General features: G+C 39.2%; 1 long non-coding RNA gene across 1 annotated transcript in view; it reads left to right on the plus strand.

The window, feature by feature from the left end:
- The window catches only part of LOC124057782, a 1,110,263-nt gene that overhangs the window by 221,362 nt on the left and 868,135 nt on the right, over window positions 1-20,766 (plus strand). The window lies entirely within an intron of this gene.

Genomic DNA, 20,766 nt, shown 5'->3' on the forward strand with positions numbered 1-20,766 from the left:
CATGGCTTTGGTCAGTTGCATTGCGAAATTAATTTATTTGTAGAGCTTTCTTAAATCAAGATGAATGATGATTGCTAATGGAGCTGTCATTATTCTTCTCATTGTGTTGCAGAAGTAAAGATGTTATAACACAAAATAAGACAAAATGACATCTTAAGATGGATGTTCTTTGCATCATTAAGGAGTTCTCCCCTGCGACTGACCTTTTTAATGAAAGCAGTAGATGACTGTTTTAGCAGATGAGCAACAGACATGTAATATTCAGTGCTATGATTTGTGTTAATTTATGGAAGCTTTTCAAGCAGCCCTCCTGCTGGTAGCAGCCAACTCGCTTTGTGTGTTGTAATTGAGAATGTACTCTTCAAACTGCCAAATCAAATAAGAATTAATGATTTCAGAGTCACTGATATGCCCTTCGTCTGTTTCCCCTTTTATTGCCATTTTATCAGCCATTGATCAAGTCCTGATATGCTTCAGCACACACATGTGGTTTAATCAGAAAATGAGTTTGTTTTGTTTGTTTGTTTGTTTGTTTGTTTTTTACTTTGCTTTGGTTTGTTTTTATGTTTTGTTTTGTTTTTATGTTTTGTTTTGTTTTTTTGTTTTGTTTTGTTTTATTTCACCTTGTGTGAGCTGCACAGGGTCAGACCTTGAGTACAAGATTGAAAGTCAGTGAGAGGGATTACATGAAACGACTAGGATTAATTAAGTTGATTTAAAGGGATAGAAAATGAGAAGAAGTTTCAGGATTGTCAATTAATTTTGCGCTAATGAGATATAAAGCAAGATAGTAAACCATACTTTGCATTCATTGATCACTGGAGTCACAATAACAACAGGCAGCTGTGGTGAGAGGTAGACGGGCCTCTTCATCCACATCTTGTCTTCTCTGCTAGGAAATCTATTCAAATGAGCCAAGAAAATCCATTAATAGCATTTCAGTATGTGTTCAGGACCAATTTATTAGAACAATCAAATTGTTTTCTATGCAGGTATTGAGTGTGGTGTACCTCAGCACCAAGCCTCATTTTCACTATTTCAAATCAATGCAGTTCAATTATGAATATAATCTATTCCTCTTTTGTAAACATATCCATTAAGCTAATTACAAAGAAAAGTTTGAAACATGCAGCAGGGAAGGCATCATCTGCACATTGAAACAGACTTACTATATTCTGCAAATGTGTCTGTATACATTATGAAATCATTGTGTGTGTTCCTTCTTTCTCATTATCGTGCCATCGCTCTCTCTTTCTCTCTCTCTCTCTCACACACACACACACACAAACACACACACAATCGTGTTTCACTTCAACACTTTTGGGGACATTACACAGAGTTACATTCACTTCCTGGAGGCTTAACCACCACCTAACCATAACAATAAACATTACCTGTCTAATCTTAAAGCAAATCTTCACCCTAATATTTAATGAGTGACATTGTGGGGACCTGCATTTTGTCCCCATTAGCAAGGCAGATTCTCAGAGTGTAACTGTGTAAACAGATTTTTGTCCCCACAACTACGGGAATACTCGTCCACATACGCAAACACACACCATTTAAGCTGCCAACAAAGCCAAAGAGCTCCCTCCCTTCCTCGTACTATCTTTCCTGAATAGCAAGCATTTCACAAACCGTCATTTTATTCCTGTGAGTCTGTGTTTATTTGACATTCCAACAGATTTGTTGCCATAGCATCAAAGATCTCATGTCAGGCTTTGCCAGGGGGAGGTGGCTATAACCTTCCTGCCTCAAATTAACTGAGTGTTGATATTAATGCAAACAGGCTTAATTAGACTAATCTAACCTGACAATTTAAAGCCAAGACTAGTTTACAGAACTGGCCCCTGCTCTCCTTTGTGTGTCTGTCTGTGATTCACTATCATTTATCTACAAAAATATATACATTTAGAGATACAGAGAATAAAGCAGAGTAAAGCTCGCTTTTCCAATTTTAAGAGGTCATGGTTTGTTTAAAAGTACATTGTCAAATACCCTATAGTTTACATTTAAATGACCATCTATATATTTGACTCAAGGTAAATAATTAGTTTGGCTTACATCTATATTGGACAATTCCTCACCCTATATTGTACATTTTGCACCTAGTGCTAACATTCAGTACCAGTGCAGTGTTTTAGTTGTCACTTCCCACCTTAACTGAGTTTGTTTGCTATAATCTCAGTGTGTTCCTGATTTTAACCACACATTAAATGCTATGTATGGATATTACTGAAAACGAGAGCTGAAGCCAAAACTGCAATTTGTGTTTGCTGCTAATTAGCTCCTGTTAACATAAAAGTATTTTTCATGCAAAATGACCTTTGCATATTGCATAAGCTGAATTAAAAACCACTAGTCTGTCCAGTCAACCACAAATACCATCTCTCCTTCCATTGCTTATTGAACCATCTTTAAATATATCTTTTCATAAAGGGGAGGAAAAAATTAAATAATCCCTCTTGGCCTAAGCTATCCATTGGAGAATTTGCTGTCTTTTTATCTTCGCATATTGAGAGCCAGTAGCATTGCACCATACAAAACATCAGACATCAACACTGTCTACACCAATTTTTAAGCAGCTATAGTTAACATTGTTTTGGCTACCTGGGGTCAGCAGAACAAGCTCAAAACACAACTTTGTCCGATAAAATTGTTGCGGCAGCATTTTAACAAATTTCTTGCCTAGTTACACAACCAGCAAGCACAGAATAACGTTAGGGTCCATTTGAAGTATTGTTTCTCGGCATCTGTTAATTTAAGTCCAATATTCACTCTCTTTTAGCTTTGTTTTTGGTTCATTATGTTCACTAGTTTGTCAGTAACATTGTCTGACATTTGGCATTGCACAGGTAGCGAACACTGGGTTAATTAGACATTTTTTCTTCACTGGAGACAGTTGCCTGTCGTGTCTGGAAAAGAAATTGATCCAAGCAAAGAGAGATGGGATCCTACATATACATGTAATCTTACAAAGTTTAAACAGTTTGGGTTATTTCACATCAAAGATTTCTGTCGGTGCTGCAGTGTCTGAGATTTTCTCACCGTTGGGAAGTGGGTGGGCTACAGTGTGAAATCTGTGCAAGAATTTCAAATTTGGCAACAGTTGGTATTGTTTGCCTTTTTTGCCTTTGCCTTAATTTTTGCCTGGTTGTTGCTCATTTGGTCAATATTTCATTTCATAATTTTTTTTTATTATTATTATTACTAAAACTTAATTTTCAAAAGTTTCCAAAGTGTTTCCAGTAAACTAGGCCCTGCTTGTCTTTACATGCACATTCACATCAGACTGGGACCATCCAATCACATTAACTGTTGGCCACAGACCAGATGCAGTATTTAAACCAGGGCATGAACACTGTGCTCAAGGGCACCTTAGCAGCACTTAAAAAACACGGAACAACATCATTCTCTGTCCAGACGCAAACATTTCAAGTTAAAATTCAGTCGAGGGATTCATCACATCTGACCAACTATTTTCACGTTTCTACGTTTTGATCCATCACAAGAAAATGCCTCGAGTTATACTGTTGAAAAACCTCTCTGATGAATTCTTACAGGCACAAGCACAAGTGGAATTATTCATTCAGTTTAATAGTTTTAGTTTTGTATTTATCAAGCTAAGAGTTGTGTGCAGTGCAGGCAGTGATGCAGTGATATGACCACAAACTGGATGGACTGTGTGGATTTCTGAAAGTCACCACTAAATTTATTCAGTAGGAGGACAGACAGAAATGCTCTCAAAGCAGCTTCCATGGAAAGCATGTCACTAAAAAGTGCAAAATGCAACAGGCTACTTCACAGCTTAGAGGAGAGATGACATAAGAAATACTTTCATTAAGTCAGACCAGAAGAGGCCTGTTCTGATTGATTATGACCTTTCAAACAAGAAATGCATCTTAATGGTAAAAAGTGACAGAGAGATTTGAATTTCAAAAGCCACTGAATACTTTGTGCTGAATTCATAACAATGATTGGTGATTAATAATGCAGCTAGGAAAAGTTAACTTCCCTGCAAATAGGTATGTAAAACTCAATGAGTGACAGTTGGCTGTGAGCACATACTGCATATGCAGCTGAAAAGTTGGTCTTTCTTTGAACTGAGCAAACTCAATAACAGAAATAGAAAATTGTATCAGAGCTTCCTGAAGAAGGGTGTGCTGTGCAACAGCAGACCCGCCGACATGTCTGAGCATGTGACACCATGTGTGACACTGTGACAGTGACACTCACAACTCACTAACACAACTTCCCTCATTTTAGATTGCTGATATTGTTTGAAGATTTTCATGGGATCTCACTGGCTGATTAAAAGATAAGTCTCCTGCTCAAAGAGATGTTTTGATTTTGATCTCGCAGCCTTTGGTGTCTCATTTAGCATCCAGAGATGAGACGCACCGGGCTTTGAGCAAAAACATTCAGATCAATATCAAACGATCAAAGCAACTGCACAAAGTGGTGTAGGTCACAAAGTGAGAAAGTCTCAAGAGGGATGGAGGTCGGGGCTGAGTAGTGGGTGACACACACAACCTTCACCCAAGAGACTGGAGTTGGTATCTTGTGTGAAACCAAATGCATGTCACAGATCTCTTCCTTAACCTATCCAAAGCCAAAGTGCTGTTTTATGTTATGTACATTAGAAAGGTTTTGTGTCCAGAGGGCTTTGACCCGGATGAGATGCACAGGGGTGCTACAAAGCATTGGCATATGAAGGCCCGGCATGACGACACATTACTTTGGGGAAAAGAGTTAACACCACCTGGGATGGCATGGATGCTGGATGGCACAGTACCTGGTAAAGATAAAAAAGAGAGAGAGATCCACATAAACAAAAACTCCCATCTGAAAGACTTTTATTTGCCGTGTGACATTTCAGACAGCTTCAGCCTAACACTGGCTAACATTATCAAGCACAACAGACTTGTTTGGACCCAGTCAGCACAAGAAAACTAACTAACCTACTGGCTGGCAAACATATCGGCTCATACTTGCTGTGCTTCTAGAATAAAAGTATGGCATAGCGCTTGGCTTCATTATAAAGTCTATTGCAAAACCCATCTGTTTCATGTAAAACTTTCAAACATTTCCTGGAAAACAGCTTCTGTAAACTCATGTTTTCTCTAGAGGTTTCGCTCTTGGATTTTCAGACACCTAGGTAACACATGAAGGCTCACCATTTCCTTTTGCACCTTTGCCTCTATAATCCACTTTCCAGGCAGTCTGATTACACCCTTAGAATATAACTGACACCTGACATTTTTCTCCTGTCAAGCTCTATAAGCTGCTGGCAGTATTTGGACATCCATGCTTAGCCAATGCACATATAGGCATTGGCTGAGCAACCTGCACCCTACAAATAGTCCTACAGTTGTATGTTTTTTGTGTGCTGGTTCTATCTCTTCGAGGCTGCTATTTGTAATCAGGAACTATACTTAATCACCTATCTTCACATTCATCTCTATTATGAGATTAGTAGCCAGTCAGGGTGTATTCCTTTCTGTCTCGGTGTATTAGAACTGAGTGCTGTGCTTTAATGTCATTTCCCTCAGCATGACTGATGCTTGTCTGAAATGAAATTCTGTGGGACAGCCATCCTCAGCAAGCTCTCCCTACAGCTCTCTGAAGACCTCTTCAATTATGAATTGCAATTGTTGCTGCGGTGGGTGGGGGCTGGCAACATTAAAAATGATTATGTGTGAATGTGTGTGTTCAAGTCATTTAGGTGTGTTTTTGTACAACATTAGCCAGAGGTCATATCTGATACGGCCCAAGAGTTTTATCCAGTCTGTAAACATGGGACCTTAGTAAAGTCAATACTTTTGTGCTCAATTTGTACAATTTGCTGCATCATCCGAATAATTCAAGTGACTTTGAACTGAAGCCTTTTCACAGCATGCTACAAGATAGCTCGTCTTTACTGGTGTAAGCAGATGGCAGTTGTCAGTAGACTTAATTGTCTAAGCAAGAAAGAAATGGAAATAAAGCATCAACACTATAGGGCCTGAAACATGCTGACTGGCAGGAATACGAGTCAAGATCATGTTCTGCTTAAGACAGTGAGATGTGGTTGAAAGATGTGTGTAAGCTAATGAATGGTCCTTTAGTCAAGATTATTTTATCAAACAAAAATATGTTGAGTATGTGACGTTCTTGCGTTCTTACTCAGGAGTAGCAGTGGCTTGTTGTAGGCAAAGGCAAATGTTGATTTATGGGCAGAGGACACATTGCCAGTTTCATTTCCTGGCAGTGTTGGCCAACAGCTGCACTTGGATGATGAAATTCATGCAAATGTACCAATGATCAGTACAGTAGAACAGCAAACAACTGTGAAGCAGAGCCTTTGTGTGAGGCGGGAGAGGGACAATCAAACTCAGGTTTGGATTAAAATAAAAAAAAATCCAGTGTGCCAAAATAGCCAGTATTAATATATTTTTCTGTAATTATTTAGTCAGGATTTTTTTTCCACCAAAATGAAACCTGCTTAATTCAAGAGACAAAGCCTTCAGGCAGCCATAGTAATTAGGGAAAGGATAAAGGGAGTTGAGGAACAAGAGGAAGTCGGGTGACATTATTTCTGTAATAATGCTGTTTATATTAACTGCAAAGTCCAGGAGATTGGGTTGAATTGATCAGCAAAACATGGCTGTGATTGTTCTCACACTCTAATAATGTGTTTGTTATTGTAACCACAACCTCAGAGATATAATATCCAGCATTACTGCAAATGTATAAAAACTACTAGACTTTTGTTATATATTTGTTGAGTTCTGTTAATGTATTATTCTGAATGTCGAAACCCATACAAAGCCATCATTTTATTGAAGCTAACAGTGCATTTCCCAGATGTGGGACAAGTTGGGGAATGATGACTATAGATGCCCTGGATCTGTTTAGAGTCTGTTTAGTAACAACTAACGGAGAGTTTTCTTCCACGTGCACCAGGTCACTGCAGGACAGGTCATGTTGGATTAAACTCAGCCTAAAACAGGCCTCAAGGACAGAGCAGCTATTTTCCCATTTATTTCTCATCAGTGCTGAATAGAAAACAGCACCTTGTGACACACCACATAACTATAACCTCCAGTGGTATTATCATGGTGGGCTTTACTCTGCGTGGCATTCATTGCACCAGTGATTATGACTTCAAGGGACTGCTGGTTAGCATGAAAACAGTATGTTGTGCTGTGGACAACCTCCACACACATATACCCCTCACCAAAGCGCTGCCAGTCATTACCATTCAGCCTGCTGAAGTTAATTGCCACAGCTCTCCATGGTGCAGCTTAATGACAGGAGGCTATCCAGGCACACATGGAGGGCCAGGTCAGCTGACCAGGTGGAGGTAAAGCCTATTACACACTGATAGAGGCAGCAGGGTGGAGGTTCATGCATATTTTACAGGCACACTTTGCACACTCTTGTATTGTGCAGTAGCTGACAGACACACTGTGTTTCACAACATGGCTGTGATGTGTGTCGTTGCACGTCCATGCATGTGGGATGTAACTGGAGCAACACAGAGAGCAACAATCATTTGTTTGACATGTCTGTCTAGATTTAAAGGAAACATTTTTACAACCTGGGACATCTTTTTGATGAATTATGATTCCATTTTATTCACCATATGAATTGCTACAATTTGGCAACACAAACTGCAAATCAATTCTGTGTGTGTGAGTGACACTGCAACATGTAGAGCATATACATGTAGTAGAATTTTGATAAAATGGATCTTCTCCCTTTGTTCTTCTTCTTCTTCTTTGTCTTGCATTAGCAATAAGAATCTCCTTCTTCTGCATCTGCAGGTCATAAGCATAATAATGTGAATTGATTTTCCGCATTTTTTAATTGAAATCATACAAATAAAGTATATACAGCTCAAGGTTTTGTAAAGATTACAAGTGCAGCCATTGACATATATAAAGACAGACAGCGCTCAGCTGTCAACCATGACACCCTTTTTATAACATCAAATGACTAATTAAAACCAAATTTATCAGAAAATGAACATACATACACTTGAACATACATCAGTGCAATAAAAATTACATAAAATGGCAGAAACTATATTTGGGAAAAAATATTTTTAGGTCAAAGCCCGCCCTGTTGACATGGAGGGGAAGGGGTTTATGACCTGTATTGGATCTCAATACCAGGTAGCGATAAAAATATTCTCACTGCACTTTTGGGGACCTCTCATGTCACCCAGCTTTATATACAGTCAATGAGCACGTTTGACAAATTGCCATATAAAATTAGAAGTTAAACTTGCAATAACAGATATTTTTTTTATTAAAAAAAAAGGTTAACATTCATTGTTGGTTGTTTAACTTTTGCCTGAACGGGGCTGATGTTGTTGTGACAACCTTCCAGACCTTGAGCACAGAGTTGAGCACACCCAACCCTGTGTCTGTGACAGTCAGCCCTTTGGCCCCTTGATTTAATTTTCCTCTTTTTTGGCACATATTCATCTACTTTCTTAACACTATTTTGGTAATGATTTCCTCTTCAAGGTATGTTGTGTTTAAAAAAAATAAAACACCTGATGCACTTTCCTTCCAAGTGTCACTCCAGAAATGGACGCTCATCAAGATGTGCTCGTTTTTGCAGTGTACCTCTCAAGAGAAGGTCACATGAAATGAAGTCCCTGTTAATTACATCTTCACTTAACCATGTCAAAACTGAAGCACACAGAGCACAACAAATGTCGATGCAATTGACTTGAGGTCAAGAGGCTAGCATTAGATGAATGACGGACAGTCAGGGCCACAGCCTATCCAAATTTAAGCTGTGCAGAAATGCAGCTGCACAAAGCTCAACAACACGTGGCCCTGGTATGACTGGAGATGGATATGGTTGTTGAGTGTGTGGGTAGGCATCTTATGCTGTCCGTCCCTGTAAGACATTTAGCACAGTTCAAAAGGAAATGGGATTTAAAGTGTTTAAAGCGTAGGTCTTTGTGTGTGGAGTCTTCGTAAGTGTGGTGTTGTTTGCCTCACTTGTTCATTTTAAAACACAAATTAAGAGTTAAGTTTGAATAGCTGAATGAAGAGGAACAGAATGAGCTAAATATAATGTTCATTTTCAAAAACAAATAATTTAAAACACTATTCTTTCATGCTAATATTATGTTTCTCAAAATGTGAATGTAATGTTATGAAAACAGGAGATCAAAATGGCTGAAAAAGACCTGCTCCTGCTCCTCTAATTTGAGAGGAGTATATGGCTGTCAGTAAACTAGACTGATGGACTCAAGGACCATTTGATTGAATGTTTCCTTTGTCAGACCTCAGTGCCTTGGGAGGAGCAACACAAGACTGTGCTGCTGTCAAGGACAGAATCAATACACCTCAATTCCAGTTTCAGAGGGAAAATACTGGTGGGACAACAACTGTAGTCAAGTCAGTTTCTTCAGGGGGCTGTACAATCTGTATAACAAGCCACATTATTTATCCATACAGCCCTGATTCAGACAGCGAAAGAAAAATCACAGACACACCCGCAACAGGGAAATGCAATGGACGAGGGATGTCTCTCAGAACAGACAGACATGCAATAGATTTACAGAATGGAGAAAAGACCAACACAGTATGGTCAGTCAGGATGACACAATTATAGACACATTGTAAACATATACAAATCTGAGAACGTCAAGCAGCTTCCTGAGAGTCGAGCTCTGTTTGGCAGGAATGCCCCAACCACACTTGCACAACTACAAACACAGCTGCCTAGGACATTAACAGGCTGATCCAGTGGTTTCAGAGAAGCTCCACTGGAGCAGCTGGGTTAAGGGCCTTGCTCAAGGGAACCTTAGTCCAAATAATCTTAAGTGTCATATTGTACAGATTCAAGCACACTTTAATGGATGGTATTGTCTATAGTCGCAAACAGAATCATGCCCTGTTTTTACCACAGCTCTGCTGTGTGTGATCTCAGCAGCCTGCTAGGGTTGCAGCGTTGCTCTCCTTCACTATGCCTGAAAGCATTCGTGCACACAAATGTGTTTGTGTTTGTGTGAAGTTCTGACAAAATTAACTTATGGATTCCAACTGTCCGTTCCTGACAAACTGCATGGTGGTCAACATCCAGAAATCCTGACAGCTTAAGGATAAATGATTGAAAGCTCTGTAGGAAAATGCAAATGTGAATCCAGGAGACAATTCTCTATTGTTCATTACCATAGTCCAATCTCATATTACTCATAATTATTTTAGCCATTGTTATTATAAACGTATTGATTAGTGCAGCTTTAATATTATTTTAATTGAAAGGTTTTTCAGTGCAATGTTATTTGTTCCAGACAACCAAACAGGTGCTATAAGTAGCAGCAAAATGCCATGTGATTAAAAACCAATTTCCACTGACTAAATTACATTTTGATCAGTATTTCTTTTTAATTCTTAACTTCAGTGCCTTCTTTTTGAGATTGAAATCTGAATATTTAACACATTTCAACTTGCAAAGATGAAGCTACAATACGCTGCAGTGCAGATCTCTCAGCTGTCTTTTGAAAGAGACATACAGTATAATCTCACTGGATGAGCTGTGAAGAGGAGCTAGTTGATAACTGGAGTCAGAGACAGAGGCCTGGAGATGAGTTTGTCAGAACGAACTGACAACCAGCCTTAACATCTATCATTAACGTTGCCTGCATCTGTTGTCCATCTCATCAGAGCAAAGTCTGATCTCTGACATCCAGCTTCCTGGCAAATGCACAATGTAGTAATGTTATCCAGTAAATCCAGTATTGTACATAAAATTGGCCGTGATGTTTGTCACAATTAGTAAAAGTATTCCCAGACTGATGTGGATAATAAAAGCCTCTTACAAGTGCTGAGGAGAGCCATGGTGACAAGGAACAAGGAGGGAGGAGACGGGACCTGGATGGATAACATTTCTGCTTTCACTAAGCTTTTTTAAATGTCAGAAGGGAGGGGTGCAATATTCTCTAATTAATATGATAAATATATGACAATGTGATACTGATAAATGGAGGATACAGGCAGCAAGAAGCAGTTAAAGACAAGGAAGACAAAGAGGAAGCAAAAAAAAAAAAACAAGAACTAAACTAAACATCAGCAGAAACCAACTAAGAAGATTTTTATTTCTGTTAACTTGTTAACAAAGCATTGTAGCAGGGAGAGAGAGAGAGAGGGAGAGAGAGGGAGAGAGGGAGGGGGGAGGGAGGGGGAGAGAGAGAGATTGAGGGAGGTAGGTGATTACAAATACATATCTCATGCCTGGGAGTTTTCCAGAGCAGCTCCACTGGAGCAACAAGGTGGTCAGTGCTCCTTGTTGTAACATTTAGCAGCAGTTGATGAGAAAATGCAAACCTCCTGTGACGACTTTCAGTCTGTCGATTCTCCTGTTAAAACACAGTCTCTCGCCACTGTACCGTGGCTCTTAACTCAACGTCTGTGCAGGGGCTCTGGAATCAGCCCCTACTGTTCAGTATGTCAGACAAAACATTACATGTTATCTCTTATGATACCAGCTCACATATACCATCATATCTCTACTGTAGGATCTGGGTTGTTCCAAAGATCAGTGCTTGGGCTACTTTGTTTATATGTTGTCATTTAGTGATATATCCTCATTTTTGATCAGTGTCAGAATGATAGTTACTTCGTTAGTATTTACATTACTAATTAAACAATAGCAAAATTTATTTGACTCATGATTTATCACATTATTTTCAATTACTCAGCCCACTTCGGTCAAACATGCCATCTCCAAATCCTCACATACATGTACAATCTACTGTATTTAACATATATAGAAATCGAAAATAAGACATTGTGGTTAAACAAGCATTCAGACTATAGTTTGAAGAGGTTTAATGACCATCAACCAGTAGCTTAACCTTGGTGACTGCGCCAGGGCTGTCCCTTTTTTTTTAGAAACCGGACAATTGTTCAAACATGGAAAAAATAAAATATTTAAACATTACGTCTGATGATGCTTATCATTCAGTAGTGTTTAGCAAGCCAACATGTTTTGCAGAACCAGATAGTTAATTTAGTCAATTTCTTTTTCTTAGGCATGAGTTGGATGGGTCGTGCCATCCCTACACTGGAAAATAAAAATACTGCATCAACTTCATGCCCCTCACCAATCGGAGAGGATATTTGAAAAAGATGCAAACTCGTTTACTACAACTTAGAATGAAGATGACAACCATGGTGAGCTCTTTTTAACAGGAGGACCTTGTACATGATGTTAATAGCATGTGGTGCACGAGGGTTCCAGGTTTGAGTCTGGGTCTGGACCATTCTATGTGGAGTTTGCATGTTCTCCCTGTGCCTGCGTGAATTTTCTCCAGGTACTCCGACTACTCTACATTGCCCCAAGATGTGAGTGTGTGCATGTGTGGTTGTTTGTCTTTGTGTGATTGACTGGCAACCAGTCCACGGCATACCCTGCCTCTCACCCCTTGTCAGCTGTGATAGGCTACAGCCCCCCAAACGACCCATCATGAACAATGCGGTATAGAAAATGATTGATGGATGGATGAACTTTTACTTTTAACAATGTGTTATTACAATGTTTACTTAAGGAAAGACTCTCATTTATAATTAATCATATATGTTAGAATGTGCTGTCAGTTTAAAATTTCAATTTCAAGTCGCACCACAGTCTCATGACACATAGTGCTGCTTGCTGGCAGCTGAAGCAGATAATTGGACACAACATGTAAACAAGTCAGCTCTGGAGTTAGAAAGAGGTACGCTTCTTTTGGTGGGAACTAACACCCCTGCAACATCTCCCACAGTGTGAGTTCACTGAACAAATTCATATGAATTCACATCCGTTCTACTCCTGGTAAGACAAAAAAAAAACCAATGCAATCCAAAAAAATCTTCAGCATAACAAAGCAATAATGTAATTAGTTGCTGTAGTTATTTTTAAATTGTAAGTCCTCGTGATAGAGATTACTGAAATCACTGTAACTGCCAACACTGTCCAACACCTGCCATAAACCCATAATGACACATTCATACCATCATGATGGACTCAATCTCTGACTCCAGACCACCTAGTTTCTCATTGTGACATCAGGTCCCAGGTGTTTGACAACTTCCTGTGCATGAAGATCAAATTATTATTAACTTTGGGCATGAACAGTAAAAATATTTCCTTGTAAATCAAATGAGGTGATTTCCATGCTTTTTGAGGGGATTTTTTAAAAGAAACAAAAAAGTATCAAGCCTCGGCCCTTGACCTGGCCCATGCAGATTTTAGGTGTAGCTTGACTGACAGATAAAATCACTTTCCTTTACTTGCCTGGCTATCTGCTGAATATCAGCATACAAAGTGTTATTACCTAATAACAAAATATAAAGGTCGGACACTCCTTTGAGCCTGTAATCACTCCACTTGTCTCCACACCAGCACAACTTCTGATTTCATCATAGTGCACCTACTGCCTGCTTTGAGAGTCTGTTAGGCAGCTGATTGGACTGGCAGTGTGATCCCAGTTTGACAGGCAATGATGACTGTTACCACCTGATTTCAAAGATATACTACCCCTCCCCCCCAAAAGGTACCAGCGTATCTCTGATTTGACCAAAGTTGATTATGAACAGGGGGAAAGACAGGTAATCTTCTCACTCTCAGAAATGCAAAGTACATTTGAAAAATTGCCTCCAGCCATCATCTTAAAGATAAATGAACACACCAACATCATGAAGGCAGCAGCTGCAATGGAAGGAAAAGATCGATATTTTACGGTAGCATCCTGCAACTGTCTTCATCTACTTGTGAACCTCACAGTCAGTGGGGGAATGAATGATTGACAGAAACTGCACCCTGATTCTAGCAGAGACAGTGAGGGATGCATAATATTTTGCCCTCTCATTGTTCAGCCCATAAGTGCTTCAATTAATCCTGCTTGTAGCATAGTGTAATTATCAGCATCTGAACAATTTAAACAGAGAGCGCATTCAATGTATGACACATGGTCTGGGTTTTTTATGAAGGCAGATAAGAAAGCCATTTATCCCTTCAGCTAGATTACAGTGATAAAGAAGCATTAAGAAATAATTAAACCAAGAGGACTGACACATTACACATACAAATCTCTGACCTCTTATACTGCCTTTGCTTTTAAGTGCTTCAATAATGATTGTAACTGACTGTTCAGCTGTTCAGCAAAAGCAGACAACAACAACAACATAGAAGAGAATAATGATTTTGAGTATAAAACATATCTTTCTCAACAGACAAATGACATATGTGAACTGTCCCGCTGTCCAAAACATATCCTTAGAATTGTAAGTTTAGCACAAGGAAACAGAATCTACCTATTGGGATCTTTAAAGCCCACTAATTATTGTTTAATTTGTACAGAAACTGAAGAGAAAAAATGTGACGTGTCATGGAGGTTTTGTTTCAAACCTGGGTAGCTGTATATCGACTGAAGCTGCAGGAGTATGGCTTTCAAATACCACTGGCAGCTACAGTCTTATATGCATCAAAAAACAGACAACAAAAAGTTTAAAAAAAGCAGCATGCCAGTGTTTTTCTTTTACTTTAGTACAGGAGTATTTTCCAAAATGTTGGGAAAAAAAGGCTATTCTTTTACGAAGATTAACGACAACATGCATTACAATGTTTAAATTACTGATATGGGATGGATTACATAGAAATGTGCTCCAGTTCAGAAATTAAATGAAAGGTTTCTCCATTGTTGAATTGTTGAATCAGCTGAACTGTGTGTGAACATGCAGTAGACTAAGGCTGCCCCCCCCCCCACACACACACACACACACACACACACATGTGCACATGGTTATTTTTTATAGACTGCTTATTCTACAATATGAAGTCACAATTCAGAATAGGCACAAAAAGGTGGGTTTATTTTGCTTGGTCCTTATCATCTTGGGAGCTATGCTGTTGAAGTACAAATACCAGCTATATGAAGATGATTTTCATTGCTACGCCAGACCTACATGTTTTTTTAATCCAATTTAGACCCCATATAGTTTAATTTTCACTAGTGTAGATGCCAACTTCATCATTTCCCTTGAGGAAACCAACCATGACAGCTGGAGCTTTTTCAGCCGATCACTGACTGCAGTGCAGGCTGTGGCCACATGGCTCCAAACATAAACACCCCTCTTCTTGAACATATTTTCCTTTCGTTGTCATTGTTTTTGTTTCTGCTTTTCTCTCACTGCTGCTATCGTACAGCCGTTCGTGTTCTCTCTCCTTCCTTCCTCTGTTCACTGCCCCTCCAGACAGTCCTACCTGCCAGTATCTGCTCCCCACAGAGGCCATAAGATTAACCACCTGTTTCTGAAAAAGCATGCTGGGAGACAGAGTCACACCTGTACAATTTAATATGTGCTTGTCTTAATCAGCTGATGATACATTTCATTGGTGATGTGTTAAATCTGATCTCTTAATTAACAAGACTACACCACAGGGTTGGCCTTTTGCACAGGGACAAATCATGTTGTGGAAGATGAATAATATAAAGGTCCTGGAGGTTTTGAACAGATTCCTGTGGTGAGAGGCGGCACACAGATGTGTTACACTGCTCTTTCTATCGCTCTCTCTGCATCATCACATCCAAGACAGTGGCTATAGGGCTCCTCTTTGTCTCCCCACCCCAGCTCGCCCACAATGTGAAATTGTAGCTGCTTCATTACTGGCCTATCTCACACAAACATGAAAATGGGATGTCCTTTATTTATTTTGTATTGTCTGCTTTGGCATTAAATCTTCCCTCTGTTATCCTTCTGTTACACACTGCACTGAGGGAAGAACAAGAGGAGATGTAATTTACCTTTATTTTACTTATGCTTGAGGCATTTTTCCATAACTGTTTTCTCCACAAAACAAGTAAGAACAAGTAAAACAAGTAACTGCAATAACAGAAGAAACTTGATTTACTTGATGACGACAAAACACAGGCACATTTCCCAAGCATGAGCCAAGATGGAGGTGCTTACATATGTAGCATGTGTTTTCTGTCAAATACCTCTGAAGAAAAGACAAATCACAGCATCAATACATCCCAGGCAGCACAGGGTCAATGTTAAGGGTTTCACGATGCACACAGAAGCGTCATTGATTCTAACTGCATGGCTGTCATGAAAATTGACCGTGCATACCGTTGGATTGTCCACGTGATCTGCCGCAGGCTAGTCCATAAAGCAGAATCCCATCCTTGACAGCAAATGAGCTCATGTCAGTCTTGCTAATCACATTTTTTACTTCTAATCAGTGGATCAAGACATCAAATCAATATCTGGACTGCAGCCACCTGCTTTCCTCATATGAGCCATCAGTATTCATGGGGATATTCAGAACTGGGTGATGGAACTCTATGGGGCCATTACTGAGTGTGCTTGATAAATCTTCAACTTTTCCTTAATATGCAGCAAATATTTGAAAGGATGTCTTGAATGTATTAGAAGTCATTTTTAATGATTAGAGCTGCTTTCCAAGTTAACACCGCATAAATACTAATGTGGAAATATATCTTGCATGCTGTGTGCACACGTGTCTGCTCTTTGTGTGTTTGTGTACATGTGTACAGTACTCTTCTGTGGAGCTCTAGAAGCAGACTTTCCAGAGCTAATTACTTGACAATCCTCTGACTGGACTTCAGTTGCCCCAACTTAAGCTCTTCTACAAAAGATTACTTGGTTGACTGAGAATCTACACAGACATATGTTTAAATTGCGCTTAAAATGTTTTAAAAAAAACACTTTTTGATTTATGTGACAACAGTTGTCTTGTCTTCATTCCGCAAATCTGTGTCTCCAGGTATTATGGGGTGTGGTCCCATTTTTGACCTCAGCAACCTCCAAATGTGTGGAGTGTATCATTGATAACTATTGGGGGCAGGTGAAAAGGTTTTTTTTTATATATTTAGAAACCTGCTTTTTTACATCTGTATTTTAGAGATACAAACAACACACAAACTTATGAAAACAGTGCTATATAGCACTACCGCTACTTGTGGTCAAAAATTCCACATAGGTTACCTTTCAGTACGCAGGCTAGGAAGCATTTGGCACAGTCCATAGGTATCTAATATTAAGGCAAGTTAGTCTCAGAGGACAAAATTGGATTATTGTTATCATTATCAATCAAGGGTGGCACGGTGGTGCAGTGGTTAGCACTGTCGCCTCATAGCAAGAGTGTTCCCGGTCTGGGCCCTTCTATGTGGAGTTTGCATGTTCTCCCTGTGCCTGCGTGGGTTTTCTCCGGGTTCTCCGGCTTCCTCCCACAATACCAAAAACATGCACATTAGGTTAATTGGCTACTCTACATTGCCCCTAGGTGTGAGTGTGTGGTTGTCTGTCTTTGTGTGTTGGCCCTGTGATTGACTGGTGACCAGTCCAGGGTGTACCCCGCCTCTCGCCCGTAGTCAGCTGGGATAGGCTCCAGCTCCCCCGCGACCCTGACAGATAAGCGGTATAGAAAATGGATGGATGGATGTATTATCAATCAAGGGACAAGTATTCATTTCCTGGACAAAAATAGCCCATTAACTACATTTTTTTTTGTTCAAGAAGATAATGAAGCCACAGAGGATTTATTCCATTTTTAACATGACAATATATTCTTCATTTCCATTTGACTTTACTTATTGTTATTCATAAGCATGTTAATGCAAATAGCCTGCACTCTGTTCTATGACTCGGATCTCCCGCTTCAGTCTGCTCTTGTTTTAACAACCCTGTGTACCCATTCACAGCACTCCTCTGCTTCGTAATTTCATTAAAAGCATTGAACCAGTACATCACATATGTCTCCTCCACTGGCTTGGACCTCATTCTATTGTTGCCGCTGCCAAGTAGACTTAAGTTGGCAACAGCATGTATACAGTACCTTACTGTACTGTATATTACTTGAGTGCACCTAAAGTTAAGTGCCCCATTACCCCTGAGCTAATAAGAGAGCAGAGTCAGTGTCTGAGTCCTGAGTGGGTGTGTGCTTGTGTGAAAAAGGAGTTAAGACAGGACCTAACCAAGGTTCATTTTTAAAAATAATTTCAGGAAAGAAATGTTCAATGATCATAACTGCTAAATGAAAAAGAAAAACTAGTACTACAGTGAAGCAGAGATGACGGAGAGAGACTGAGTCATTTAATAATCCTCCTCACCTCCCATCAATGATCAGGCAGGGCAAATCAATCAAATGGCCATGGCTGGTTGAAACAAGCTGAGGCCTCTTCTGCTGAAGAGATAAATGCTTTTCATTTGTTAGGCAAGGCTGCATGTCGAATGGAATATGTATGCATGTGTATATATGTACACATACGGTCTTGATGCCTTAACCATGTATCACATTGAAGTGCTTCTCTTCAGCGGTCATAGATATTTACACACACACACACACACACACACTCAGTGTTAGAGAGAGAGAGTCATGTTTCCATCACTTGGGTACATTACATCGACTTACATTCATTTCCTGGAGACTAACCCCAGCCCTTACCCTAGTTTTAAACCTTTATCTTTAACTCCTCTCAACATGAGTAACACAGGTCCACACATACATGCAATCAGTGGATTTTCTTGTGCTCTAGTTAAATCCACAACCATGACCAAATACTATGACAGTCTTTCAACGGATGATTAATAGAGTGTGGATTTTTAGGAACCACTAGTAATAACTGCACACTTGAAATATGTCTGGTCCTGCTTTTGCTGCTCAGGGTGTATACATAGTGCAGCTTGCAGTGGTGTCAGAGGACAAATTGTTGTTTGGGTTTGTTCACTGCTATTCACACACATAATTCCAATCCTAAAAGCACAAAAGCCCAGCCATCAGTCTCCTGCTCTGCTATACTATGCTTTGTGCAAGTTCAGATTAAAAGAAATGAAAGCATGTAAGCCACAATATGACAGGTAGGCTTCAAAGTGGTGATTAGAATTTGGTTCACATTTGAACTGAGGTCCAAATCATGTGAGAGACTTGAGAATCTATCACAGATAAACAGAAAAAAAAATGTAAATCAAGGTGGATCAGCTGAGACATGAAGCTCCCTTTGGAAAGCAGGGTAGTTTGTATACAGCAGTGTAGATCCAAAGAGATCCACAGCACTTCGCAAAATAAATTCTGATAGGCTTTTTTTTTTTTTTTGTAAATATGTAATAAAATTATTTAGCACTTTAGATGACATGCTCATTTTTTTTACAACCTGAATCCTGTTGGTCTCTGCCTTGGCTGAAACAAGGCTGACATGTTGACATCGCAGAGACAGCAGTAAGCAGACAGCACCTTCACTAAATCAAATGTAGAATGCAAAGTCAGTCAAACTTGCCAGAATTGGAGCCTTACTTTTTACTGCCATCTAGTGAGCAGTTATTGCTTTTTCATTGCTGTCATCTGATCTTTCTATACCATTTTGAAGTCATATTTCAGTTAGCTGTGAAATAAATTTGTCAGGAAAAACAAATAAAATCAGAATAAATTAAGCTAATTTTATTCACATTTCAGCCACCATTTCATCAGATTTAATACCTTAATTGACAGATTAAGGCTTTATACTATCATATTATATTATCGCAACATTGTTTAAAAATGTCACGTCTTTCCATTTTGTATAATATTCATTAATGCACTTTTAAAGGCTTGAAAGAGACATCATCGTGGTACTCAGTTATGATGACCATACAATCAGATTTCCACAATCTAACTGGCAATGTGAATGTATGTTGTTAAAGCAACATGGAAGCTCTTGAGAGACAGTATCAAATAACCAGTTTGTTGACAGATGAAGACGGACATCTGCTGGTTGGTGGTAGAGGTCAGCGGAAGGGAACACAGTACCACAGCTACATGTCACTGGGTCTACCTTTTGAAAAATGACACTGATGGCCTAGAGAAGCATTCCAGTGTTTATTTGTCTGTGTTGACATGTCTTGGTGCCATTTTGATGAAACAAGGGGAAATGACGCATGCAGGAGTGATGTGTGTTTGGTTCTTCTACGATATGAACTACAATATTTGTTTTGTTTCACTAAGTCCCAGCTGAGTGCCCTCCAACCTCCAGCCAGTCCTGCCTGAGTTATAAGAAATGATGATTCATATCATATTTATTCATAAAAAGACACTCAGACAAACACAGGTCTGATCAATTTGTCAGTGAACAAGAATCAGTTCATGGCAATCAAAAGAATCGAAGTACAAAAAAAAAAAAAAAAAAAGCAAAAAAAGCAGGAAAGAAGGGGGGAAATGCGCATGTGCGTTAGTGTGACATAGCAATGCAATGTCTGTATCAAGTGTTTACAAGAGCTGTGAACAACTTTGTTACTAATTGTGCAAGAACAGCTGCAGAAACAAGGCACTTTGCTGCCTGGAAACAAATGCCTCTGCCTTTGGAAACAAATGTTCATTTTTAACATTCAGCATTCGTGATCCAAAATACCGAGCAGAATTCAATAGTCACATTTTTCAAGTGTGATTTCAAAAATAGAATCATAAAATGACTGAACCGATGAATAAACAGATAATATGTCACACTCTTTACTACAGCGCTACTGTTATACTACTACTGCCACTTCTACTAATATTACTGATACTACTACTACTATTGCTACTAATGTTAATAGAATTATAACAATAATGTAATCACTTAATGGGAATAAACCTTCTACCAGGTTAGGTTTTGTTCTATCGTGGTCCTAAAAATTTATGGTAAATCTGCATACACATTAAAACAATAACTTATTGCATTTTAGCGTTTGAGTTTTCTTCTTGCCATCGCTCGTGAGTCATTGCCGAAAAACAAAGAAA

The sequence above is a fragment of the Scatophagus argus genome, chromosome 4 (genome assembly GCF_020382885.2).
Source record: "Scatophagus argus isolate fScaArg1 chromosome 4, fScaArg1.pri, whole genome shotgun sequence".
Lineage (NCBI taxonomy): Eukaryota > Metazoa > Chordata > Actinopteri > Scatophagidae > Scatophagus > Scatophagus argus.